This window comes from Drosophila pseudoobscura, chromosome 4, assembly GCF_009870125.1.
Source record: "Drosophila pseudoobscura strain MV-25-SWS-2005 chromosome 4, UCI_Dpse_MV25, whole genome shotgun sequence".
Taxonomy (NCBI): domain Eukaryota; kingdom Metazoa; phylum Arthropoda; class Insecta; order Diptera; family Drosophilidae; genus Drosophila; species Drosophila pseudoobscura.
In genome coordinates, this window is record NC_046681.1 from 25949559 (window position 1) to 25976317 (window position 26759).

Genomic DNA, 26759 nt, shown 5'->3' on the forward strand with positions numbered 1-26759 from the left:
TAATTTGTTTGTAATGAATTTTCCGTTTGCTCCACTGCCTCTGGCCCCCAGCTGTGGGAGGGAGGGGGGGGGAGGGGGGGGGGGGTGGTCCTTTAATTGCCTGTGCCTGGCATTTGCTTTGCCTTCTCTGCATCATTTGTTTAGCTAATTTTCCAGGAACTTCCTTGAAAGATTCAACGGGGGAGATTTCTGTGCCTTGGATTGGAAAAGAAATTGTTAATTCGGAGTTTAGGAGGAATTTGTGGGTAGCTCTTTCTGATGGAAATCGAATAAAATTCTTATTAATTCAAGACCCCATAGATATGGTACGAATAGGTCTCCTGACATCGCCCATTGCTGACCATTTGCTGACCCCCGCAGACCCGGCCCGCCCCCATGCCTTTGGTCAAGCGTTTCCGGGGGCGTAACCACAAAAGCAAACACGGCATAACGGAACTAAATGACGGCACATACGGGCATGTACCCGACTGTACGTTCGTTTTCGGAGGGGGCGTGTGCCTTTGGTCAGAGTTCAAACAAATGCGTCGCCAACCAAATGAAATGTTCGGGGATATTCAGGTGGGTTTTCCCTGCACCCCACTCCACCCCCGAGGGGGGGGGCCGCTGACCATTTTGTTTGAGTTTACTTAGCGCCTTTGTTGACTCTCCGGCGTTTTGATTGCGTTTTCCATATGCAAATGTGGCAACCGGAGGGGAGGCTCAAATATGTAGGCTTGTCCCGGGGTCTCTCTATCTGCTGGAAGCGTCCGCGCAATGCAATTACACTCCACGGCCCACAGAAAAGAGCCCAAAATGGGGCACATTATGGAAAATTATAGAAGGAATATTCTAATTTGCCAGCGAGTGTCATGTGCGGCTTTTGTATTAAAAATTCAACATTAACGAGTGGCTTTTTTTCTGTTAGATGAGAGTGCACTGGGTAGCAAAGGGGGGTGGGGGAGTACATCTCTATCTCGTTTTTTCAAGTATTTTTTCACTCTACTTCTCTTGGACCTCCTTCTGCTGCTGTCCTTTGCTTTTTAAATAAGAATTTTAATAAATTATATTGTAATATGACAGAAATGCTTCACTGACCTCGGGACAGGGGCGTAGAGTTAGAAAGGGGCTCCAGGAGCATAAAAATAAAATAATGTCTAAGCTTTGCTCTGCATATGGATAGATTTTTCAACCCAAAAACTAGTCTCAAAGAAACCTTGAATCCCTCTTTGGAAACCCCCTTGCTAGTAGGCGTGGTCACCGCAGTCCTTTGCTTATGAATTTTTCAATAACAAAATGTGGCACAACAGAAGAAAAAAAAAGGGTAACAAATTGTAGAAAAATTTCTCGAAAAATTTGCAGCTAATTATGGGCATCAGGGGAGGGGAGGGGGGGTAAGGAAACCGGAAACCCTTTGGGACGAGGAGTTAGCCCAGGGTTTAATCCTTTTTATTTTTTTTTGTTTTTCCTTTGCAGAATGCTGTCGAGTGTTGTTGCCGTACTTCATTACGTTTCGTTTTGGGCTTTTGGTTTATTTTAATTTCATTTTATGATTTAACTTTACACCTGCCCGAAAAACGAGACGCCCACACAGCCCGAAGGATACGCAGAAGGACACGCAGAAGGACTGTCGACTGCACTTCAATTAAAAACCCGAGTCCTGGGCCAAGGACAGAGGCACTTAAGTGCCTTTCACCCCCCCCCTCCCCCTTGCCAGTGCCTGTCCCGTCCCCTCGAAGGTGTGGGCACATTTCTTTGGCCCCAAAAATATTTCGAAACATTTTCCGCTACGAATAAAAAAGGGACAACAGTAATATGAAGATTTCTCTCTGGGCAGAAGAAGAGTTTTCGGGCATGCCGGGTCAAGGGTGGATGGTTGGGGGCCGGGGAGGGGGGCAAATCTTCGTGTAATCGGATAAGGTAATTGGAGGCTTTGTCTAGACATTAAGTGAACATAGTAAATTCTGTGCTGCCCGAAAGATGACTGCCAAAGTCCTTGGGGGCTGGGGTACAGTGGCAAGAAATTTGTCAACCCTGAGACAAAGCCTCGTGGGATCTTCACTAGAAGATCATAGATTTCCAAGGGACTTTTCTCTTAATTTATCTCTTTTTAAGCGAAGCATTACCGATCGTTTGTCTTCAGTGTTCTGTACTCCCTTTACTATATTCCCGACCCACTGTGCCTCATTGAATCCCTCAAAACTACTCTCATTGGAAACCTTTTCGCTGTTCCTGCACAAAACTTTTGTACGGCAACACATGTTCGAGGTCCTTTGGCTCGGTCCCAGACTCCCGGCATAACAAACTCCTGGAATCACTTGAAGGAACCACTGCGACGGCTTTTAATAAATCGATTTAAATTTCTGATCATATTTTCATCTCCAGAGAAATTTAATAGTTTTTCGCAATAACATTTTATGTGGCAACTCAACATTTTGCAGTCCCTCAGACGAACTCCACTCGCCGACTATCGATGGGGTCTCTGTTCCGACTAAGGGATACCTGGTAATCCCATATGCTAGAAGATGGAAATCCTGCAAAGAAAAGGCCAAAATATATGACGTATAAAAGCTCAATAAGGGATAGTTCTTATTCGGTCTTAAGGTCTGTGCACACGTACCTTTTATGGGGTCTACCCGCACCCTCCTCGTGCTGAGTAACAAGAGCGACGAGAGAGACCAGCGAAAAACTACCCAACTAAAATAATAAGAGCGGCAACAAACTTGGGCAAAACCCGGCACGTTGCCACGTTGGGACAACGAAACGAAGTCCAAACAAAGAAACTGTAAAGTTTACGGGTCACACGATGTGCCATGAGCTCTAGCAGGACCCGCTCTCTCTCTCTCTCTCTCGCTCTCTCTCCCAGGACCCTGTCGTCTATGGTGCTTCCTGTGCAGGGCAATAAAATTACTTTAGCCCATAAGTATGCTACAATTTTAGGTACGAGCTTTCGCCGGCTTTTGGTCGCAAGTGCTGCAAATAGTTTTGCTCCTGCTGCAGTCTCCCACTACCCCCCCTGCCCCTCCGGCCGCCCCCACCGAGACACACATCATAATTAATGCAAAGCTGGCAAATGTATGCAACACCTGCGGTTTGTTTAAAACGACCACAAGCATTGCCCCCCCTCTCCACCTCCCCCTCCCTCCGTCCTGGGCTCTTGGGGTCTATCCTGGGGCTACTAACCAATTTTGGTTATTGAAATTGCTTCGTCCAAGTCGCTGACATTTTATGCTCATTTAATTGCAGGGCCCACAAAAAAGGCTGTCCAATTTCACTTCAATCGAATTCAATACGCTTCGCTTTTCCAATTTCAATGTCCCGAGGCCTCGCAACGAATTGGTTTCTCCGCTTGCGGTCCTGCAGGACCAACTGGCGACGACACAAGTTGTTTTGCGGTTAGCGCAGTGTTTCTTGCCACATCATGCTGCCACCGACGAGTATAATTAACCAGCTTAGCCCACATTCTGTGGACACTGTACTGCGGCTGTAATTGCGATTGCCAATTGTTTTTTATATACATATAGTCTGTTATTCCCTAATTGCGGGTCCTTTGTCTCTGGCTGACATGCAAATGAGTTGCTTGTTGTTGACCTCTCTACATGTCAATTAAGTCGAGCCGCTCGCTGTGGCCATATGTAGGGGGCTGATCCAAGAAGAATACAAACCCTGATGAGGCTCTGCAACTAATTATACGTATAGCTGTGCCGGTGATGACAGACGAGCTATGTGAAGGTCCTTACAGTTCCCAGGTTTAAGGTTTCTCTTACTACACTTTGGTGTTCCCAGAAAGTCATCTCAATCGTCATCTAATCCCAGAAAATATTCTGTTTCTGAAGTGTAATTAAAAAATATCCATGGCATACTTTTGTGTGAACTTTTTGTTGGGGCGTTTCAGGAAGGGTAACCACTCCCCCCTGCCCCTCCCCGCCAAAGGAAACCCAACATCGATTTTGTTCTCAAGTTTCAGGCGCTTTTGTTTACACAAAAATTATGTTTAATGAGCAACAACCCCGCACGGGCCGGCCGCGGCACAGCCTCTTGTTGGGGGTTGGAAAAACTGACAATTATAATTACAAGGTCTTAAGTTTTTCGTGAAAATTATTATTTTAATTATGGACCAGCCAGCCAGCCAGGGTGGAAATGGAAACAGAAACCGAAACGAAACGGACAAGAATTCGATACATTTATGTCCCTGTGACAGATCATAAATTCAACGATTTGAGCGATCTGTTTGGGCAACAATAAACCCGGAGAGCATAAAAACCCCATGCGAGAAAATCATCTAATCAAGTGACACATAATCAGTTTTTATGGGGCGGGGAGGGGTGGGGGGGTACCCAGGGCAATCATAACTTTTGCCCCAAACACATCGCATCGCACATCGGGTTTTATTCTCGCACGTTGATAATTTTTATTTGCCGCTCTGACTGCTCGACGATAGATACCAGCCAAAGGACATACTCCTGTGCGTGTGTATGTCCTGGGCAAATAAAATACATTTTTGCTGCGCTTTTATTTGCCATCAGTTTCAGTGTCCATCCCTTGTAGCCTTTGTAATAATCATTTATTTAATGTGCCCAAACATTTATTATTTCCGCTGACACCCATCCGGGTGACCCCCGGATCTGGCTCTGGCTCCTCTGGAATGGTCAAAGTTAGATTGGACACTTGCGCAATTTTCGCCTAATGAATCTAATTGAGTTTAACAAGTGGCCCACAACATCGGGCTAATGCCAATGCCAATGTTGTCGCTGTGTCGCTGTGACCTTCAATGGTGGCTGTGGCTCCTTCTAGTTGGGGCCTTACCAAAGGAAAAATGGCTGAAGCTTTTGCCAGTAATTAAAGAGAGAGTGGATAGCCAACTGTTGAGGATTGGCATGCCTGGGACCCAGTCTTGGCCTCTTTAATATGTTTTTTTTTCCACATAATTCATAGATTCAAAAGAATGCCAATGGATCGCATGGAAAATTAAAAACTCTCCCTACCAAAAATCCAAGCACAAAGGGGGGGGGGAGTGGAGTGGGTGGAGGTGGTTTTAGATCTAACAAATAAAGCCAATAGCAAAATGTTAAACGAAAATATTTCCAACTCATTGATTGCCATACTCCCAGGCAAAACTCCGATCCCCCGACTTGGCTGGGGCCTTTCTGTTTGCATACATATTTGTGTGTTCAAACAATATACAAAAAAAAAAGAGCCATGGCGGGTGTGGGGGGGGGCTGTGTATGCCCTTCGGAGTTCCAGAGTCTATGAAATAATGAACGCATGAATGATTGCATACTTTTTGGCTGCTTGCCGCTTAACATTTTCATTGCCATTTATTTCTGGGTTTTCGTTTTCCTATATGAAAAAAAATACCAAAATCGGTTAATGTTTATTGAAAAAGCATAAAATTCGTTCTACCAGAATGGAAAATATGCTTTTGATACAATTATTGTGCCTATCTGCAGGCGCCGGCCCTGGAAAACGCACCCCCAAACCTTGGGATGAACCCTCCAGCCCTCCAGCTCTCCAGCCACCCCATTCCTCGCCTCTTCTTTTACGTATTTTTCGTTTTTTAAATTTGTTTTTCTTCTTTTTTCGTTTGAGTTCATTTTGCGAGAGTGTGTGTGTGCCTCCTGGCCGGGTGCCCCCTCAGGGCCTGCAGTTATATGGGTCGCTTGCCGCTGATAACAATTCTGGATAATATTCTGGTCCTGCCACTGCGTTTGGGCTTTGAGCCGAGGAAAGCGGAAAGCAATTTCATGGTCATGAGGTGGAACAATGTCGAGCAGAAATGGAAATCATCGCATGTTTTAGTTCGGTTATTAGCATACGTCGCATTGTTCAGCGGCTCATGGTTTTTTCGTGGAGTATTTATGGAATATGATTGACTTTGGGTAAGTCATGGAATCTGCATAGATTTAGTAGATGAATTCTTATTGGAAATCAAAAGAAAACTTTAAGGACTGTAGACTCATTGCATTCCCCACCGAGATTGCCCTTTTATTTGAGGATTTAGAGTCCCTTATTTTTCGAGAAAAATACCTAACCAAAATACCTTCCAAATAAAATTCAGAATAATTTCTTTAACCAACAAATCAAACATCCTTCAAGGTATAGACTTTCATCAGATATCTAGCCCTTGTTAATTTTCCACCTCATCATCAAAATGTAACAAATTTTCGATTATAATTTAAATGAAGTTCAAAAGGTTGCGGGGAGCTAAGAAAAAAACGCTGGCAAATTACATGGCTTTGATATTCAAATGCTGTTGTAAAGTTTCATTTGCCTTTCAGCCGCAACTCATTTTCACATTTTACACATTTTCACATTTTACACATTTTATGCATTATTCAAAAGTGTTGCCCACTTTGCGGTCCTTGGTCAGCGAAGGGTTAAGAGTGGGGAGGGGGGACCCATGAAACATATTTGATATTTCATGCCCAAATAAATGCAATGAAAATTCATCAATTGACTCGACGACTCATCCGCTCGTCCGCTTTGGCCGCTGTGGCCGCCGTCAACGCCTCAACGCCTCAGTTGGCATCGACTGTGGGTCCCCATTTGCATATAAATTGCTTTTGACATCGTTTGTTTGCCATTTGCCATATACTTGCCATCATATCATCCTCTGCCGATTCTCCGATCTCTTCTTGTTTTTTTTTTTCGGGCCATGTCAAGTGCTTATCAGCCGGCTGTCATCTGTCCGGAAAAGCAATTGCAGAACTCCACGAGGCGGCATCGGCGCTTTTTTAATTGCCACAATTTGCTCTTAAACGTTTTGGCATTTCAACCTGCGATGCCGAGGACAGAGCCTGCAGCTGGCCCAAAACGAACCAGCGACACCCATGGTGACAATTATATGGAGCACTTTCTGGGACGCGGCACGCGGGAGAGTACTGCCCTCGGGGCAGCATTGGAGGCTTACAAGTTGGCCCATTAGAGGCCGTGTCTGAGAGTGTCTTTTGTGGGCGGTGGCACGGCAGTGGGCGGGAATGTCAACTTAAAAGCCAACAACAACAATGGCGGGGGAGGAGTTTAGTACAGGCTGCGATATAGTCGACGGAGTGATGCTCTAGGGGGGTAGTTTTGGGCCAATCTGTATATTGACTATTTTTAAGAGTAAGATGGATTATTATTTTTTTTTGCTTAGTATTTTTTATCATAACAGTTATTACACTTTTATTGGAGTGAGTTGGTAATTTGGTATTTTTCAGTATTTTTTGGTATTTTATTTAGTATTTTTCCTAATATTTTTGGCACATCAAGTATTTTATATCATAACAGTCATTAGTATTTTTATTAGAGTGAGTAGGTAATTTGGTATTTTATATCATAGCACTTATTAGTACTTTTATTAGAGTGAGTAGTTAGTTTGGTATTTATCATTATTTTTTTAGTATTTTATCTGTGGTATTTTTGTAGAATTAAGTGTTTTATAGCATGACAGCTATAAGTATTGTATTTGGTATTTTTCAATATTTTTGGTATTTTATTTAGTATTTTTCTCTAGTATTTTTGGTATATTAAGTATTTTATATTTTTGTTTGGTATTTTATTTAGTATTTTTCTAGATTATAAGTATTTTATATCATAACAGTGACTAGTTATTTTGGTATTTTTCCGTATTATTTGGTATTTTATTTTGTATTTTTTTCGACCCTACAAAAGTATAAAGCAGATATATTTCGTTCTGTATAAACTCAGTTTAGGTTCATAATTCCCAAAATCTACCACCATTCATCCCATCAAGAATAATTACCTCTTAGATATTGCGTACCTCCACAGTCCTCCCTGCGAGAAACAAACCCCATGACAGACCCAATAGACCCCACAATCCTGCTGAGTCCCATTGAAGCCTGGGGCCCGACATGCGGCGTTGACACAAAAATTCGTTAGGAAAACCTCAAGAACAAGACGTTAGAAAAGCAAGAAGGAAAACCCAACGCGGAAAAAAAGACAAGCGCGCAGCGGAGGGTGACATTATTTTTCATGTCGATGCCCAAAAAGGACCAACGGAAAAGGCAAGAAACAGCAGCAGACTTTTGGCGGCTTGTTGTGCTCCTGGCGGATACTTTTGCATTTTTTATGGAGCCTGCCACGCCCCTCACCGCGCAGCCCCGGGGGCAGGTGTCGCGCGTTTTGTTTCTATTGTCATCAAGTGGAATTGGCTTTTAATGTTGCTGCTGAGATATCTTAAGAATAATTGTTTTGCGTGTTTTTCTTGATTTCCGCGGCTGGCGGGGCAGGCGAAAGCCATCCTATAGGCCCCGAAGGTGCGTTTTACTCGTATTCCTGGCCGATTTGAATTTTTCTCGTTGTTGGTTCTTGCCCCCGAGTTTTTAATGTTTGCTTGGGTTCATGTTTTCGAGGGTTCAGTGGGTCTAGGCAATGGTCTTGGGAGTTATTAATTGCAGAAGAGGGTCAAAAGTTTTCTTTCCAAAAAGAGAGCGCACCCGAGACGAAGGGGTAGGGCATTCAAATGAATTAAATTAAAAAAATTTCTAACAAAGAATCTGAATTATAAATGAATTAGCTTCTCGGGGACTTATTTTTTTGTGCTACTTCTAGGACTTCTTCTCTTACGGGCTTTGAGACCTCCAGAAATACTTAAAGATAGATAGATAGACAGACAGATAGATAGATAGACAGACAGATGGATGGATAGATAGATAGTATTTATTCCCTTCACTCACAGATGCTACTTCTAGGAAAATGAAAGAATTCAGCAGCTCATACGGGCTTTTAGTCCTTCAGAAATGCTTTAAGATACAGATAGATAGACAGACAGATAGATGGATAGATATATAGCATCACTTAATCTATATTCTATTTATTACTTTCATTCACAGATGCTACTTCTAGGAAAGAATTTAGAAGCTCTTACTTGCTTTTAGTCCTTCAGAAATGCTTAAAGATAGATCGATAGATGGATAGACAGATAGATTGATAGATAGATAGATTGATAGATAGATAGATTCACAGATTTCCAATAATTGAGGCTTTCTAAAAAAGAATCTGAATTATAAATGAATTAGTTTTTCAGGGACTTGTATGTTGATGATACTTCTAGGAAAATGAAAGAATTTAGCAGCTTTTAGTTGCTTTTGGTCCTGCAGAAATACTTATAGATAGATACATATGTAGATAGATAGATAGATAACCCTAGCATTTGTATTTATATCGTATATTACTCCCTCTATTCACAGATTTCCCGATATACTTGAGGCTTCCCCTTCCTTCAGGCACTTTCCCAAATCTTAACCCGAAATAGTTTATCTTGAAAATGTTCCCAAAAACTCTTTTCCAGTATATTATCAACTCAAATATGCAAATCCCAGTGATGTGTGTGCACGCATCATTTTCGATTTAAATATAAATTAATATTTTAACACGTTTCTGGTGTTTTTTTTTTTTGTTTTTGTCGGCGAGGAGCCGAGGCAGAGTCCTTCCTGGGATCGGGGGCTGCTCATTTAAATTTAAATCCATGCGTGTGTGTGTGAGAGCTCCTTTCTCCTTTTCTCATTTAATCTTAATTAAAAACCGGTTTTTCGGGTTGCTGTTGTACATATATTTTTTTTCCATGCCCAGCTCCAAAAAGTATGCAACAAGGCGGCAGAATTGTTGAGTTTTATTGTTGTTGAAACGGTTTCTGAGGGGGTTAAGGCAGCCTGCCAACATTTATTTAGTATTCATCATATTTCTGATTTATTCAGTGGCGACTGGGCACGCGTATTTATGGTTATAATTACAGCCAGCATCCAGCATCCAGAATCCAGCATCGAGAACCCTCACCCTCGCAAAGGGGTTGTTCCTCATGTGAGGCTGTTTATTCATATGAAAACTGTTGTTTTCGGCTTCGTTTATAGTTTACGCATTTCACGGTTGAATTTACACCTTTGGGATTGTATTAGGGCCGCAGGAGAGTCCCTGAGGAGGGTGGAATTGCCTCGAAAAAGAGCAATAGTGGGTTGTTTTCCCTTGTAACTGGGTCATATGTAAATTGGGTTGTTTTGGGACAAGAGAGTACATAAATTCTGCGTTTTTTTTGTATTAGTTTAAGTAGAAGGAATCGAAGAATCAGAGCCAGTGCTGAATGGGAAATCTAGAGAGTTCTACGGAGTGGACTCTAACAGAATGGATTAGTCTTAGAAGTTTTAAAAGAACTCTTCAATATTATACTATATCTCAGGCCCATCTCAGAAGAACTGTCTGCTGTCTGGACACGATTAGAACGATTTGATGTGATATGAACCACCTTCCTACCATTACCCCAAAAGTATCATACTTTCTTTTAATTTTGTATAGAAAATTATAAAAAAAAACCATTACTAAGAGCTATTAATAATATCTGTATTTATGCAGTACCACATTATAAACCTACAGCTTGAGTATACGTTTATTCCCTGTGCCATTTTAATATTTTTCTTCTTCTTTTTTTTTGGGTATTTTATAACCAAAAAGTATGATAAACATCAAAAGTGACTTTTCGACTGTGCCATAAAAATTGATAGAAACATATCAACGCACACACACTCTTCATATCTCCATAGCCCCGTATCCCCGTTTCCCCATATGTTCTACACAGATTTTTTCAGCGTTAAAATTCCCAATAATTCAGCCAATAGATGGGGGGGGGGGAAAGGGGGAGTTTGGCTGCCGTTTGAGGGGGGTATGTTAAGCGCTACCTTTTGACGCACTTAATCTGCCAATAAAAGTAAATCAAAAGCAGCCCGAACCACCCCCAGAGCCGAGAGGGGGAGAGAGAGAGGGGGGGAGAGAGCAGTTCAAGAGGCATTTCCTGTTTTAAATTGAGGTATGCCATGGGATATTGCCGATATGGATACGGGATATGGGATATGGCAAAAATTCTTTGCCTATTTTTTTCACAGGAAAGAGGCAGGGGGGGGGGGATGCTCCGTGTGTCTGTGTTGAAAAGTGTAATTTTAAAAAGTCATAATCGCAGATAAGTGCGGTCTCAAATTGCCCAAGCTGAAAGTCCGAGCCCCCCGGACCCTTACCCCCTCCCCCCCTCGACTCTGAGAGAAGGCTATTCATTACAACGGCCAACGACTGGCAGGGTTGGGGGTGGGAATGGCCATATAAGAGTATATATCACATATGAGTATGATGATGGTCCATCTCTCGATGTCTGTGGGGTTTTTTTTACACAACTTTTGCCTATAATCCAAGCAACAAAAAGGAAAAAATCCTACGATTTACCAATTTTCATTCCGAAATCCATTGTTGCCGTTCCCCTTACCACCCTTACCACCCACCCCACCCCATGATATATGTAGGTATTAAAAGTTATTGAAAAAAATGCTGACAAAAGAAGTATAAATATTTACGCAAAATACTATTTGAAAGTCAAGAGGGAAAGAGCTGTGGGGGGAGAGGGGGTTCGGCTCTGTTGAAAGAGGATTTCGAGGCATTGTGAAGAGCTGTCGACTGGCAAATGCAAATTATTGGCAAATTTGATGTTATCCGAAACGAAGCACAAGATTGGGAAAGGTTTTGGATGCTGGGCGGGCTTGGGCGGCGAGTTTTAATTACAATAAAGTGGGGGCTTAAGCGGGTACTGGCTACAAGTCATCGATGGCCACTTTGGGGTTTTTAACTGAGAAATTGGACTGAAAACTAAAGAAGATGATGGCCTTGTATGCCTCAAGGGGCAGACTAGACTTGGACCTGCTTAAAGAACCCACATATTTCAATGCTTTTCTCACTTTTCCCACTTTTCAACGTTTTTCCTAGGCTCCAGGCCATATCCCTGCCTGCCCCGCCTCCCCATCCCACAGTCTATCCATTGCACACCTCTTAAGCCCCACATCTTCCACTCGCACCCCCCAAAATCCATGTTTAATTAAAAACTCCCACGCAATTGAAATCCCACAAAGTTTCGCCTCCCCCGCGGAAAACAGAAAACAAAAAGTTTTCATCTTCCCCGTGCGACAATAGATATAAATAAAAACCAAAAATGCTATAAATTTTATGTGAAATATATTTGCTTAATGGCAATGGAAATGGGCCTGCCCTGGGAGCGGAGTCCTAGAGTGAAAGTCGTTCGGCCTTATAAATAAAAATTAATTTTAAGCAGCCTTACGATACCTTACGGTCCCTTACAGTGCGGAACAACAATAACAAGACAATTACACACCACACACACGAAATGAGGCAAGGCTTTTGCCAGGGGGTATTCCCTTACCTGCTCCCTGCCCCTGCCCCTGCCCCTTGCCCTGCCCCTGCCCCTTCCCCTGCCCCTTGCCCTTCCCCTCTAAGGACTAACAAGGACACCACGCCGACAAATTGCTGGCCGCCGTTTGTCGAGTAGAAAATTGAAATTAAAAAGAAAATGTACAAAAAAAAGAAAGATGCCTAAAATGTTAACAACTTTCTGTGGAGGATGGAGGGTTGTGGGGGGATGGGGGGGATGAAGGACAATGGTGCTATGTCATCCTGCGAGGGGGTGGCTGTGGGAAATTGTCGCGTCTTTGGCGATAAATCAGGCAGGTGTCGTCGGCGGTTGGGTGTTAAGCATCTTGCTCTGCCCCTGCCCCCGTCCCCCCCCCCTCCCCTCCTTCTTTCCCTAAGATGTGGTCGCATTAAAAATGCAGCAAAGTTGCCAGAACAAGAGGCAGTACGAGTATATGCCGCAGCGTACCTCATCTACTTACCATCCACCTCCACATCCCCCTCTGGCAACATTTCAATATTTCATGCAAAAAGGCGCAAGTAATTAAATTCAGGGAAAACTACGAGCAGCAGCGAAGACCGCACTGTAAAAATGCCATAATTATACGCGACTGCATGTCGTGTGGGCTTAGTGTGCCGCCATCTTGCCCTCCCCCCGTCCCCCCCGTCCCCCCCGTCCACCCCCCACGGGCAACCTGGGGAGCCCAGCGTCATGGCCTTTTACTGACATCGTCTTGGCCTTCGCCAGCGTCGCCATCGTCGCCATCTTCATGGTGTGGTGGCAGAGGCTGTGTCTTCGCCGACATCATCATCTTCTGGGTTTCGTTTCGTTTGGTTTGGCGCAGTCTCTGACCTTTCTGATACCCTGTACTCCATTTTTTTGGGGAATTTGAAGAGGAAGTAATATTCAGGGCCATCAACATCGACATGTACACCTCCAAAGAAAGGCTCCAGACTGTATTTATTTGTTTTATTCCCTAGCCACATTGGTGTTTTTTTGGATCGCATAGCATCCCTGCAATAATTGCCAGAACACAAGGAACAGCCATCAGCCACTGCATCTTGAAACAATGAATATCTTGGGCAGGAATGAGAATTCTTTTATATAATTTTGATTTTTCTGAAGCCAATGGGAATTATTTCACTTTGTATATATAATCCATAGCTAATCCAGCATCAAAATCGTGATTATTCCTTAAGCTACCCATTTCCTGATATTTTATAAAAGGTTTGAAGGAAATTCCTCTCAAAATATGTTCCAAGAAAAACCTGCCAGGCGCCTAAGGAGCCATGCATCCTTGTGGTTGAGATCCGCTGGACCAGCGATGGCTTCAATGAGCCCATCTGTAGGGTGCTTTGGTCCTCAGACGATAGCTTACAGATCTTTTCCCTTTCCACATGTGGGCCCAGCCAGTTAAGGACTTTCTTCCTTTGTCACATCAAGAACAAATAAATAAAAGAGCCTTGTAAGCCCCCAAATAAATCTCGACTTTGTTATGCTCTCAAAAATATTTATGTCCGATCTTTATAGCCACCGGGACACACCTATCCAACGGATTGTACCGGCATTTTACGGGCCATCAAACAAATATTGCAGCTAGAATAATTTTGGCAATAGTCTGCGATGCTTTCTTAGTGGAACGGGTCTCAGCTCCAAAATTGCTAGAACGAAGGTAAGAGCCAGCAGCCAACGCATCTTGATACGATTAATATCGTTCCCCAGCAATCCTCATTCTTTTATACCATTTACATTGTTCCGAAACAAATTGGAATTATATCACTTTGACCATATAATCTATAGCTAATCGAGCGGGTCTAAGCGGATCTAAGCAACAAAATTGTGATATCATGATATTTTATAATAAGTGTGCAGGAAATTCCTCTCAAAATATGAGGAATATGTTGGAGAAATGAGAGTCGTCTTAAGAAAAGACGAACCTGGGCAGGCAAGCCCTCGATTTCAGACCCATAGGTCTATCGTCTGTCCTTTTGAGGACGATGGAACGGCTTCTGGGGACGCATCTCAAGGCGAGTATTCCGCCTGGTCTAATCCCAGACTCCCAGCAAGGCTAACGGAGGGGAAGATCCATCGCAACGCCCCTACACACGATCACATCGATCGATAGAAGCGTCCCTTAACTGTAGGGAGGTACACCCTACACCCTAGTAGCCTTCCATTTGGACTTTGACAGCAATTTAGCGATAATCACCCCCAAAGAAATCTCGATTTTGTTATGCTTTCACAATCATTTATGTCCGATCTCTGGAATTCCTAGCTCCGACCTGGCACAAGCCCCGTTTAAGGTAGCAACAAATTGAGGGCTGTCGAACAAATATTGCAATTGTAAACATTTGTGGGGAATAGTTTTCTTTGAGGCTCTTTGCTTACTTGGTGAGTAGCTGTCGGGAATCATAACTGCCAGAACGCAGGGCACAGCCAGTAGCCAACGCATCTTGAGACGATGAATATCGTTGGCCAGCAATCCTCATTCTTTTTATATTATTTGTATTGCACTGAAACAAATTGCATTTATTTCACTTTAAATGTATAATCTACGGCTAATTATGATGGTCGAAGCGTGTCTAAGACACCTATTTCCTGATTGTGAAGGAGATTTCGCTGAAAATATGAGGAATATGTTCAGGAACACAAGAGCAAAAAAGGAGTCTGTTCGGAGCAGAACCAACCAGCCAATTATTGGCCAAATTCTTATGTTTTTTGTAAGTCTGTTTCGCTATCATCTATCTACATATCTATAGCTGCTCTCAGGGATCGCATTGGATTGGATCGGCAATGGATTCTTTTAGAGGGCAATCAAGGACTATTTAATTGCAATTTGAATGCCATTAAGGAACAGACTTTAATTTTTTTTATATTATTATTATATTATTTTGAGCCTCTATTGGTTGTAAATCGTAAAAAATTAATTAAAAATTAATTAATTATTTAATAATTACAAAAAAAATACGTATTTTGGTGTGTTCTATATTGGTTACGGCAATATTTCCTTCACATTGATTTATTCAGCTAAAATTAGAATTCCTAACTTTTATTTGCGGTCCATCTTTTTGGGATTTATTTATATATGATTACATATATTGACTTTTCAATAAAAGAATTAGCTTTATACTAGACACCAGACAGACTACTTGCTGGAAAACAATTTATAGAGCAGAAACTGAGAGGCAAGAAGGGAATACTAGTAGAAGATTGTTCCTATTGGTTCCAAGAGCAAAAAGGCTTTTAGATTGCTGCTTTCTTATAATTATAATTTATACTCTTTTCTTATAATTTCTGGATGTCCTATCTACATTATGTGAGAGTGAAATCGAAATACTTTTTGGATTCTTTTTATATTTAGTTTTCTCAAGAGACTTTATTTTATTATCGAGCAACAGTTTCATTCAACAAAACGAGAGAAAAGGCCCTTTTCTGAGCTCTAATCTCCAGAGATCCTTACAAATTTAGTGAATTCTGTAACACGGCGGCTCCAAAAAGTTATTGAAGCTAAAGTAGAATATATATTTTATTAAATTTTGCTTAATTTACTTAAATTACTTATTAATTCAAATCTTTTTAAGTTTGAATTAAAATATATTGGTTTTCTTATTTTGAAGTTTCTATTAGTTATATACATATTTAAAAGAAAAATAAATCAAAAATTCTTCATAAAGTCACTAAAAAGTTATGCTTAAAAATACCCAATTATTACTTCGTCAAAAGTGTACATACTTTTTATAAGGCCGTATCTTTGGTATTTTCCTAGAGTGGCCGTATATTCAGGGATTATTTGCCGTATTGCCTGATAGAGGCTATCCTACCTACCTCTATTTTATTCCGGAATATTTCAATTATAATAATTTAGCCCCAAGCTACAGTATCGCCCCCGTCGAGACCCTGTTCTCGCTGGATGCTTGCTACTTACATAACCACATTTTTGCAGCGCTTTTCATGTCTGCCAACCAGACCATCCATCCACCCACCCTCCTTCTTATGGGTCTGGTGGGGGGTGGTGCGTCCTGACTGCGGCGGCGTTCGCGTCTTAATCCTTTTTCCATTATTATTTTCATAATTCTTATTTACATGACGCCAAACGTCTTCGTCTCGGTCTGTCCTCCCCTCGCCCGTGTCCTTTGCCCTGTCGAGATTTTTGTCTGTTACTGTTGTGTGGTGAGGGGGCTTGGGGGGGTGGGGGTGTGCGCTGTGTGCCACCCCCTAACCCTTAAGGGTAGAGCCTGTCTCTTTCGCTTGCCTCTTTTTTAATGTTTGGCGAAAAATTATTTTCTTATAACTGAATTATTCACTGATTACATGCCGCTGCCTTCGCTCTCCCTCCCCTCCCCCTCCCCCTACCCCTCGCGCCTGTCGTTTTCGCTTTGCCAATCCCTTATCATGCTTACAAATTTATTACTCATACGCCCCGCCCCAAAAACGGAGCTCAAAAGCTCTCTTCTCTTCGGTTCTTGGGCCAGAGACCCGTTTCCGAATGATTTGCTTGTTTGAGTGGGTGGTGGGGTGGTGGGGCGGTGGGGTGCTTGGGGGGTGGTAATGGGCTCTGGTTGGGCTCCCATCATGTGAGAACTGCATAATTATGAGCGCAAAACGGATTTAATTTTTAATTAAAGCGCATTTGAGCATTTGAGTGTCTCCTGGCAGGATTTTTTGCCTCTCTTTGGGATTGAATGTATCTTTCGAATTATAGAGTAGTGAGATTTTGTACAAGATTTATTCGGAATGATTAACGTTTACCGATTTGAAAGTATCTGCCGAAAAGGTTAACCCGGACGGCCCTTAGAGGAGGCCACGCAGAGGCCAGTATGGGCCTTGGTTATCCGGAAAGGGGGAGTGCTTATGAGGTCTAGAAGTCCTCGAGAATGGAGGTTGTTCCTTGGCGTCCTCTAAGAGGCATCTTCTAGTGATTCCCAGCTGCGGGGCGCCCAGGTCTCTTGTCTTTACCCCTGCGAGAGCCGGGCAGTGGCAGATGAGATGTTTCCCAGTCAGACAGTGGCCTGTATTCCCCCCAACAGTCTGTAGAATGGTTTTCGGGGGAGTCTCCACCTGCTTTTGGGCTGTACTCTGGCCTGGTTCTCTAAACAGGGACAGAGGTACTTTCACGACTCTCTCATACGCCTGCCCGAAGCCTTCTGCCGCCAAAGGTAGCTTAAATTTGCAATCCACAAGCACACCTTATATCTATACAAAGAAAAGGTATTGCCGCCTCATTTTGTGGCACTTAAAAGAGCCATCTCCCACCCACACATAAAGGAATATATATCGAACTAGTTGAGATATTAATATACTTAAGCAGGCGCTTTCCCCTCCCCCTGCTTCATAAAGAAACTCCTTCAAAGGGACTGGCATTTCTGGTGGCTTAAATTTCGCCTCTGTGGAGCCTCCGATGAGGGCCACTTGTAACTGTATCTGCTGCTATCGTCCTGCCATCCCGGGCCCTGTGCCGCAGCTCAATATTATGCTTTCATTTCTGTTTGCCGAGTGTTTGCATAAAGCGCGCACTGACCGGCCATAGTCCGGGCCCAGCACCCAGCACCCGCCCCCGCCCCGTCCTCCAGCGGTGGTGGCATCGATAATGTGTCGCATGTTTAACTGCCACTGCCACTGCCAGTGCCACAACTGCACCGAGCGAACCTCTTGTTGCAGCCCCAACTGTAGCTCTTGGACCCGTTCCAGTGCCGCCCGTCGACGTTGATGATGACACTCATAACAATTGCGCGACGGCATTTTACAAACTTTGATACATGCATCAGGCAGGGGCACACCGGCCAGGGCGGGGGGGGGGGGGGGGGGTTGCTCCACCCCAAAGGCAATGGCCAAAACCAAACCAAACGTAAACGCAAATGAAAGCAAAATGCAGCCATGTCAGCAGCATCGGCAACGGCGACGGCATCGGCATCACGATAGCGGGTGCAGTGGATGTTAACAAAACAAGTGAGGGCCAACAACACAGTCCCGAAGGGAAGGCAGGGACACACGTGGGAGTACGATGGGCAGATGGGCTGATAGGCAGATATGTGGCTCGGCCATTTGGCAGTTGGCACTCGAATGCAATTTCAGTAATTAAAATAAACAACAGAGCGCCACGAGAGTCGAGGACTGCCTCGCTGTTGACTCCTTCATGACATTGTCATCATCATCAGCAGCAACAGCATCATCAACATATCATTATCAGACAATCCCTGCGACCATTCGGACGCCTGCCCAACTGCCTTTGTCAAAATAAACAGCAACTGTCCAACATGCCTCCCAGTAAGGACTATGGAATGCCCTCTAAAGCATCTACATAGCCCCGTGTGGGATCTACTACCTTCAGATGTGTGTGGAACGCATCTCAGTGCGGAGCCACGGAGCCCATATATAGAGCCATTTGAGGCTACTTTTAGCCCTTAAGCCCCTTAGCGATAGGTTCCGTATGATAAGCCCAGGAAAAGCTGTATTTATTGATTTCAAGCTCATCTAGTCGCATTTTGAGATCTGAGGAGTTGCGCCCCTGTTATCACTGCTAGAACAAAGGTAAGAGCCAGCAGCCAACGCATCTTGAAACGATGAATATCGTTGGCCAGCAAGTCTCATTTTTTTATACCATTTTCATTGTTCCGAAACAAATTGGAATTGTTTCACTTTGACCATATAATCTATAGCTAATCGAGCGGGTCTAAGCGGATCTAAGCAACAAAATTGTGATATCATGATATTTTATAATAAGTTTGCAGGGAATTCCCCTCAAAATATGTTTCAGAAATTAGAGTCGTCTTAAGAAAAGACGAACCTGGGCAGGCAAGCCCTCGATTTCAGACCCATAAGTCGATCGTCTTTCCTTCTGATGAGGATGGAACGGCTTCTGGGGACGCATCTCACGGCGAGTATTCCGCCTAGTCTAATCCCAGACTCCCAGCATGCCTAACGGAGGGGAAGATCCACCGAAAGGGCTCTACACACGATCACATCGATCGATAGAAGCGTTCCTTTACTGTAGGGAGTACACCCTATACCCTAGTAGCCTTCCATTTGGACTTTGGCAGCAATTTAGCGATAATCACCCCCAAAGAAATCTCGATTTGGTTATGCCACGTCACCAAATGTGTTTTTTTCAAGCTCTATTCAGTCACATTTTTTAATTTTTGGATTGCAGAGTGCCCCTGCAATAATTGCCAGAACAAAGGGTACAGCCTGCAGCCAACGCATCTTCGAGCAATGAATATCGTTGGCAAGGAGTCCTCATTTTTATATAATTTTTTATTGTTCTGAAGCAAATAGGAATTATTTCAGTTGGACTATATTATCTAGGGCTAATAAAGAGTGTCTAAGCGTGTCTAAGACACCGACTTCCTCATATTTTATACGAGTTGTGAAGGGAATTTCGCTGACAAAAAGGCGGAAGTTTCTTAGGAACATAAAAGGACTCTGTATAGCTGCTGGCCAAAGGACAGCCCATTGTTGGACAGCATATTTTAAGTGGCCACAAATTTCTATGTTATTCTCGAAAGAAGCTACGCTGCGTTCAGGGATTGGATCTTTCGGATTTCGATGCCATTAAAGAAAATAAAACCTATCGGACTTTAATTTGTGTGGCGTGTTTTTATTTATTTGTAATAATTAGTCAGAATCTGTCAAAAAAATACTTGAAATATAATAATTTGTTACACTTTCCAGGTCTTTTCGTGGTCCGTGGCCAATCCAAGGCAACTACTAGGGGAAGGTCTGATATTAGAGGGATATATCTATAAAAAAATACATTAAAATTACAATAAATTATGGAGCATAGTCTTCAAGGCGTCTCTCATCTTACATGTGGATCTCTCTATCACCTCTGCCTCAAAAAAGATAACATTCGGCCAACTCGTGGTGGAACAATGAATTTCCTTGGCAAACAATGTACATTCTTCATTGTTTTTATTGTTCCGAAGAATCAATGCTTGCTAATCAAGCATTAAGCTACCGATTTCCCCATGTTCAAGCCCCATGGTCACCAGCTGATGTGTTTACTGATGGACTCTGCCCCTTTACAGGGTACAACCTACGCCCGAAACCTACGCAGTTTCGTGGCAGAGGCAATCGCCGAGAATTGACTTAATTAAATGCAATTTTCAATGCGTTTTTGGTCATTTGAGTGCGCAATTTACTGTCCTCCCCCTGGAGCGCATAGAGCAGGGTCCTTGGGCGGCTCAATGTGTGTGTGTGTGTGTGGGGAGGGGGGCTGGGTGTGAGGGCGTGGTATTGTCACTTTGGTAGGTTTTTATGTTTGTTTAATTGTCGGAGATGCGTTTCGCTTTATGCTTATTTATGATTTAATTAAATGCAATGTGCAGCCCCGCAAAATGAGGCAAGTAGCGGGGTTGGGGTTGGGGTTGGGGTTGCACTGCGATAGGGGGGCTTTTGGGTGGGTTGGAGGCCTGCTGTTTAAGGGTAGCACCATCCATCGATGGCTGAGTAAGTGTTTATTTTGGTTTCGAGACGTTCTTTGTGGCCAGAAAATCACCACAAAAGCACATTTAATTAAGCCGCCCGGCCATAATGAGGGAATTCATTAAGTTCTGTCCCATGGACATCTATATACGGATTTGATATATATTTTTGGTCAACATTTTATTCTAAAAAAGAGACCCAAAAAAACTCCATTTGGTCATCAATCAAATTATTAAGGTCCCTTTTTTTTCCTCTCTACTAATTTTTCTGGGTCGAAAAAAACAAGCGATATTGATTTAAATTTTCTAAAAAAAACCCCACATTGTTTTGACCACATATTTTTTTTGGCTCTAACGAAAGCCCCACACAAGGCCCACCCACTCAATCCACCTTGACGTTGTTTTCAGCTTTTGAATAATTGAATTCTTCTGCTTGACGAAACACAAAACTCAAATGCACAAAACCGATTGAGTTGATCAATCAATTTCGAGGCGGTCTCATCGCAAAACCTGGCCGGATGACCGGTGAAAATGGTTTGAGATACATTGAGTTGTAAATATGCTGCACGGTGGCTTAGGCCACTTCAAGGGGGTGTGGGGATAAAGGATAGATGATGCAGTAAGAGGTTAACTTTTGTTGTAGGTCTGAAGGGGCATAGAGGGGTCCAGAGACGGGGTATATTACTCTATAAGGAAATAATAAGGAAATTCTATGCCATTTCAATCTATAGGTTGCTTTTGCCATCCTTAAGATTAGGCAATCCCTTGGTTCCACTCTTTAATAAAAAAACAAGATACAATCAATCTCACAGTCACCTTATTCCTTGGGGATCATTGAGCCCTGTCCCGAATAACAACGATTAAATACAGTATGTTTTCTTTAAGCTTAATTCTACGAAATATTTTTATTCAATTCCATAAAAATGTATGATTTTTCCTTAAGTACAGCCCATCACAAATCGAATGGATCTAGTCTATATAAATATGGGGAAATAAATCAATTTTCATGGAGAAAGGTAAGACCGAGGGTCATATATTACACTGTGACATCTGAAACACCTTGTGCCCAGCAACAAATCCATTCGAGGACCTGTCTCAGTTGTGCTTTTGGCACTTCATTCATTTGTGAATGTGACAAGTGCCGACGGGCACGGGCCAGAGAGCCCCAAATGAGAATTGTAGATGCTGACATCGCTGACGACGCTCGACTTTATGTTGATTACCTTTTTTGATTATGTCTGAGTGAGAAAGGGCCTCCGAGAGAGTCCTGCCACGGCGCAGGGCCAGGGCCACACGGCGGAAAGCCAGGATAAAACAATAAACATAAACCAAATGACGACGAAAGGAGGAGGACTACAGCCGGCCGGGGACGACGACGACGAGGACGACGACGATGCCGGAGAGCATGAAATATGATTGAAGTCGAAATGAAAGATCCAGCAACCACTTGAGAGGTGGCTCATGTGTAGAGTGTTGCAGGGAGTCGTCGCCGTGCCACTGGGGACACGGATTTCACTCAGCCCGAGTTGAGAGTTGAAAAGGTGCAGCTGGCAAAAGGACATAATCACTTTTACCGGCAAGCGGCAAGCGGCAAGTGGCAGCCGGCAAACGACAAAATTAAATCCCACGAATATGCAGAAACACACTCGGGAGTGGCCCCGGCTGTGTGGAGTCAACTTTCAAACCCCCAAAAACATTCTAATTGCAATAAAAAGCAACATTAACTGGAGCCCAAGGGGTAGCGGATATAGAGCTGGAGCTGGAGATGGAGATGGAGCTGGAGACGGTGGAGTGGCACTCAAAAAACTGTCTCCTCCTTTGTAATAATCATCGAATAAATTATGCAAAAATCATTTCCATTGTTGTAAGTGGCTTTCCCCTACCCCTACCCTCCCCCTCCCCCCCTGGTTGGTTGTCATCGCGCTGTTCTCATCTGTTCCTCTGAGGGGTAAAACATTTCAGTATCGCATTACATTTGCTCTGCTTTTTCGTTTGGGTTTGGAAAATTGGCAACACTTGAATTTTTAATAAGCTCAACAGAAGTTACTTTCAACATTTTGAGCAACTCATTTCGAATATTTGATGGAACAGCAAGTTTTATAGATTTGTTGGGTGCCTTTTTTCCCTGGATATAATTCCTAGGCCATTCCCTTCTCCATCTCTCTATTCCTGTTCTCTTCCATCGCACAACCCGTAAACTTTGAGCAAATCTCGAGCCAAGAACCTGTCGAGGGATTACGGACCACATTATCCACATAAATCCAATTGAGGATTGGCCAATGTCAGAATTATCTCGTTATGGGAGAACCCAACCCCCAACCCCCAACCCCTAGTACCTTTCGAACAGACTGCAGTATTAGCCGGGCATTTTATTTTCCACTTTGCTTGTATTTATTTAAATTTGAGCCTAAGATATAGCCACGATATGGCTGAGGGCCAGGACCAGGGCCAGGACCGGGACCGGGACTGGCTTGGGCTTATCGCTCTCTCGGCTTATTTGCACAGGCGATTGCCGAAAACCAATCGGCGTAAAATTGAAACCAGCACCGGGATCTAATGCCGGGGTTGGGTCCTGCGTCCTGGCTGCTGACTCCTGGGTGTGGCGTGTGCCGAGGCATAAAAATGAAAAACAAATAAAAGGCAGACCCAAATGAAAGCAGCAAAACGTTAGTGAATATGAAATTTCCAAAAATTAAACATGCCGCATCAAACATCGATTGATTGACGCGCGATTTGACACGTGGAAAATGCATAAAATAGGGAAAAACCATACCCCACTTGAAAAGCCATCTGTAATTGTTGCAGCCACCCCTCGACAGGTTCGAGGCGAGGGTGACTCCCCCCCCCCCCCCCCCCCCCCCCTTGACTTCTCCAATTTCGTATGCAAATCGTCGAACGAACCAAACCGCGTTGTTAAGCGTGAAATTTGTTTTTTTTTCGCCGGTTTTTTTTTCCAGGAACTTGACAGACACTCAAATCGAATTTTTGTCGCGTTCGGGCAAGTCATAAGAAAATATTTGAATAAAAGAAAGCGCACTCTGTTTCCTACCCTCAGACCTTTTCCACGGGGGGTGCTACCCGACGCTTGACGCTTGTTTTTCGGCACATTATGCAAAATAAACATGCAAATAAGATTTGCAGTTAATAAAATTGGCGTACAACGTTATCCGAGTCTAGTCTCCCCTCTTTCCCCCCTCTCTGTGGGCAACCCCCGCAGAACATCTTCCCGTCCATATGCCACATTGGGGAACAATTATGTGAGATTTTAATTTTATTGCTAAACGATTTTCCGACACGGTTTGGCAGCCTAGGCAAATTTATGACAGTTCTTAAAAATGGAAAAATATATGTACAACATATACAAAATATTGGAATGCAAAAATTGTAGCGTATCTTTTTTGGGAGGGACAAGAGACAGAGGGACAGATCAGCAGTATTGGGAATGACTCACCCTTTTATGAACTTCACTTGGAACGAGAGCACTTCACTCTCTCCTTTTCGATTCTCTTCTTCACTATTGCATCGTGGAGTGGGAAAGGGACAAAACTTGACGAATTTTCAAGCACGCACACACACACATACATATGTATGTAGCTGGAACTCACGTGATCAAACGAAAAAAAAACGGGACAACGAAACAGTAACACATTTTAGATTTTGGCACATGAAAAAAAAGGATATATGCGAAAACATTACGTTTTTCTCTGTATAAAACACACATTTTACATGTATTTCACAAATTGTCGCACTTTTCCTTCGTCGAGCAGCATTTATGCCGCCATTTTGCCTCTTTTGCGCCCCCGCCCTTTATTCAATACATTTTCTTGAACTAAAACATACTTTTTTTACATAATCAGCGAGTCAGCACACTAAACTTCACTTCACACACCTCCGCGACGTTTTTCCCGTTGAATTTTTCACCATTTTCCCCGTTTTTCTCGAATTTCAACGCGGAGCTGACTTTTAAACGCACGCTTGGCCCGGGTGAAACAATTTGAGTGAGAGCGATGCAAATGCGTTCATTCTATGCTCTCCTACTCTTCTTCCCATTTACCCTCTCTCCTACTTTTTCACGGCTACTTTTGCTTATGCTCAACTACACTCCTTGTCTCCATCCTCTGCTACTGCAATGCGAGATCAATTAATTTCATTAAGTTTAGTAATTTCACCATGCACCTTAACCGCGCACTGTAACTCTCTCAGCAGTCTCTCCATCTTCATCTCACTCCCACAAGGGATCCGTTAGTTTTCTTTTGAGTCTTCTATTACGCACCGCACTGCTGAGAGCGATTGTTTGGTGAGAGAGAGAAGCACAAAGTTTTGCTATTGTACTGTGCAAAAAAGACGCGAGATGAGAGCGAGTTTCGAGCGAGTGTAATATCATCAGGAGTCTAAGCTGCTGAAGAGAGCGTGGGAGGAGAGATGGCAATTAGGAAGAGTCGCAGGCAAGGGCGTACCCAGGGACCAGAAGGGGCTAAGCTGTCCCCCCCTTCAGCATGCTTAGTAGTAGAAAACAAATTTGTATTTAATTTTCGCTGCATATTTAAAAAAAAGCTTTTACCGAATCAATTTTTCCAAATACATGTAACAATCACAGGCCCCCCTCGCGGAATACTGGGTACGCCCTTGGCAGCAGAATAAGAGATCAAAGAATGAATGCATTTGCGCCGCTCTCACTTTCATTTTTTCCCTGCTCGAAGCGTGCGTTCTTAAGTCAGCTCCGCGTTTAAATTCGAGGAAATGCAGAAAATGGTGAAAATCCATCGGGAAAAACGTTGCGCAGGTGTGTGAAGTGGAGCTTAGTGTAGTGATTAAATATAAATGTAAAAAATACGTGTTTTAATGCAAGAAAATGTGTGGAATCAAGGGCGAGGTCGCAGAAGGAGGCAAAATGGCGCCAAAAATGCAGATCTACGAAGAAAAAGTGCAGCAAATTGTGATATATGTACATATGTACATATATATCTATTCATATTTAATATATATGTATCATAATACATATGAGATGTATACAGATGTAGATCAACATATTTTTTGCATAAATTATTTGTTATATGTGTAAAAACAAAAAATGTCTCATTTTGCGTTCTCACAAAAATGACTGACGAGAGCGTGGGAGAGAGAGCAATTAGGAAGAGGAGCAGGAGATCAAGAAATGAACGCATTTGCATCGCTCTCACTCAAATTTTTTCACCCGGGCCAAGCATGCGTTTGAAAGTCAGCTCCGCGTTTCGATCCGTGAAAATCGGGAAAATGGTGAAAAATCCAACGGGAAAAACGTCGCGGAGGTGTGTGAAGTTAAGTTTAGTGTGCTGACTCGCTGATTATGTAAAAAAAGTGTGTTTAAGTGCAAGAAAATATATTGAATAAAGGGAGGGGGCGGAAAAGAGGCAAAATGGCGGCATAAATGCAGCTCGACTAAGGAAAATTGCGGCAATTTGTGAAATACAAGTAAAATGTGTGCTATAAATGGAGGAAAACTTATAATTTTTGCATAATATATTTTTTTTCTTGTGCCAAAATCTAAAATGTGTTACTGTCTCGTTATCCCGTTTTTTTTCGTTTGATCACATGAGTTCCAGCTACATATGCATGTGTGGGTGTGTGCGTGCTTGGAAATTCGTCAAGTTTTGTCCCTTTCCCACTCCACGATGCAATAGTGAAGAAGAGAATCGAAAAGGAGAGAGTGAAGTGCTCTCGTTCCAAGTGAAGTTTCATAAAAGGGTGAGGCATATCCCATACTGCTGATCTGACTCTCTCTTGCTACGTGTGCCTACACGAACTGCCGCCCTCTAGTGCCTCACCTTAAATTAATATGCATAAAGTTTGTGCGCTCTTATTGGAAATATTGTGCGTTTCGTTTGCGGGGGCGCAGAAAAATGGAAAATGGCAACAAAAATGCAGTTGGTCGAAGTAAAAGTGCAGCAGTGTAGATAAACTTATTATTTTTGCATAATTTCTTTTTTTTCATGTGCCAAAATCGAAAATGTGTTGTGTCGCTTTTTTTTCGTTTGATGTGCGTGCTGGAAAATTCGTCAAGTTTTGTCTCTTTCCCACCACCATTACTCGTTGTAGTGGGAAGCTGTGAAGAAGAGAATCCAAAAAGATAACTGATTATATATTAATATTAATAAACGAATGCCCAAAGTTTATGTTCTTATTGGAAATCGTTTTGTGCTTTTCGC

At 43.0% G+C, this 26759-nt stretch overlaps 1 long non-coding RNA gene across 1 annotated transcript; it reads right to left on the reverse strand.

Annotated features, from left to right (window-relative positions):
* Positions 1 to 14385: 14385 nt before the first annotated feature.
* Positions 14386 to 14648, reverse strand: LOC26533470 (uncharacterized). The gene is made up of 2 exons (XR_001451243.2): positions 14543 to 14648; positions 14386 to 14475 (listed from the first exon to the last, which is right to left on the reverse strand). It is a non-coding gene; the product is annotated as an uncharacterized lncRNA (long non-coding RNA).
* Between the last annotated feature and the right edge of the window lie 12111 nt (positions 14649 to 26759).